Raw genomic sequence first — 2376 nt, forward strand, 5'->3', positions numbered from 1 at the left:
AATGCCTTGCAAAATTCCTCGAGGGACAGCAAAGGCAGCTGCAGGAGCAGAGCAACGGGTGTTCAGGAGTGTCCCTCTCACCACGCGTCTCTGCAAAGGGAAGGCAGGCAGCACCCGGAAGGAAATGCTGCCCCCATGCCCTGGCAGAAGCAGTTCCGGGTGGCTTTCAATTTCGAAAGAGCGTCCGGCAGTCTGGACGCTCTTTTTCGAAATAGCGGATCGATCTTTCGATCCGCGCATTGTAGTCTAGACGCGCTCTTTCGAAAGAGGCTCTTTCGAAAGATGCTTTCGAAAGAGGCTCTTTCGAAAGAAGCCTGCAGTCTAGACACACCCTAAGAGACAGCTATGGAGGAGAAGCTTTGGAAAACCTCTCTTTCTGTTTACTGAAGAGGAGCAACCCCCTTTAAACAGACTGAATCTGAATACTGGTCAAATCCACAGCACAGAAAAAAAAAAAAAGAAGACGACCAAAGCAAGCTGATTTTGTCCATGCTGTTTCTATATCCCTGCTGGCAAGGAAAACAAACAAGGCCTGGAAATCTCTAATCTCCATACAAGTAAAGATCCTTGGGTCCCATTAACATCATTCCCACAGCCATGCAAAGCACAGGGGTGCTCGCAAGCTGATCCTGCTGCAGGATCAAGGCCTAAAATGGCAGGTTTTCCTACATGTCAAAGACAACGAGCAAGACTAAAGTAAGAGGGGACATTTTAGGTCAAGTCCTAAAAACCTCAGTGCTGAAATCACGGCAAGCAAACAGAGAGCGTTACTACACAGGAAGCAGCGGGAACATTTTTCGTAATAGTTTGATTGTCATACATTGCACTTTGCCTGAAATGTACAAACACTGAAACTGGTATGTAGGAGTTGGGCCGGCTTTCTTCACAGGGGGCCAATTTCACCCTAAGGAGAACCATAACTATGTAAGTACAGAGGAAAAAATGATTTTTTTTTGTGGTGGAAACAGCAGAACAGGAATCAGGGAAAATGTTCAGATTAGGGAATCCAAATCCCAAATCTCATTTCTCTGTCGGGAGAGGTCGAAGGGTGGAAGGATGGGGGACTCACATTTTCCCATTACAATTTCTCATCCATAAAAAAAAGAGAGAGAGAAAAACATACAATGACTGTGGAAAGTCAGATAGTGGTTTAGAACAAACATGTCACATTTGCACATCCCATAATGCAAGACCGTGCTTTTTTTGTGACGGTATGCCCCGGTAAGGCACACTGGCACCTATTTTCCCAGCATACCAGAAATGAACGGCATTCCCCTCTGGCGTACCAGCACTTATTATCCGAGGAGACTTCACCAGCATTTTCCTGGGTCAGGTTGGTTCCCGATGGAAGCCTGCACAGGACACGTGATTCTTAAAGGGGCTGCAACCGCATCTCGGTCCCCAACGGGCTTTTTTTTTTTTTAACTCAACAAGTTTTCCGTTTTGGTTTTTTTTGCTCAACAATTTTCCCCCAGAGTACTGGCACCTTTTTGCTTACAAAAAAAGCACTGATCCAAGATAAACTATTTCCCAAAAAACCATAGAAGTGTAATGCTTGAAAAGACCCTGCAGTGCAGTGGGACCAAGTATCTCTACACCATCTGTGACAGCTGTTTGTCTAATCTAGTCTTTAAAACCTCCGTCAATTGGGATTCCACCGCCTCCTTTGGAATCCTGCTTAACAATCTGCATAGATAGACATTTTTTCCTAGTATTTAACCAAAATCTCCTTTGTTGCAGATTAAGCCCGTGCATCTTGTGCTACAAGTGGATATAGAGAACAATTGATCACATCCTCTTGACAACAGCCTTACCATACTTGAAGATTGTTATCAGGTCTCCCACCCCACCAGTCTTCAAGATGAAACATGCCCCTTGTGAAAGCCTGATTTCTGAAGAATGGTTTTCTAAACTGGTTATTTTTGTTGGTCTCTTCTGGACTCTAATTCATCCACATCTTTCTTAGCATGTGGCACCCAAAACAGGGCACAATACTCCCGCTGAGAATTTACCAATCCAGAGTAGAGAGGGACAATTACCTTCCAGGGCTGCATGTCGTGAAGGGTGAATTGAGCAGTCACCATGGGAGCATTATCTTGGATGGACTCGCTGGCAGGTGGACTGTCCAAACAAAGCAAGAGGATGACTTCACTGCTAACAGGCAGTGGGGTAAGTGAACCCAGGCTCAACCAAATGGATGGGTTTTGAATGAGGGAATTTTTTTGAGAGGGAAAAAGAGCCTGGAGGACACACTGTCGGGAAGGCAAAGCGAGAGCTAGTGTAGTCCCAGAGCCCCTGGCAAGTGAGGCCGGTTCTGCTCCTGTAACTCGAGAGGGCGGGCCCATCTAACGGCGCTGGGAGTGAAGTGAGGATCAG

The sequence above is a fragment of the Pelodiscus sinensis genome, chromosome 13 (assembly GCF_052426305.1).
Source record: "Pelodiscus sinensis isolate ZL-2025 chromosome 13, ASM5242630v1, whole genome shotgun sequence".
Taxonomy (NCBI): Eukaryota; Metazoa; Chordata; order Testudines; family Trionychidae; genus Pelodiscus; species Pelodiscus sinensis.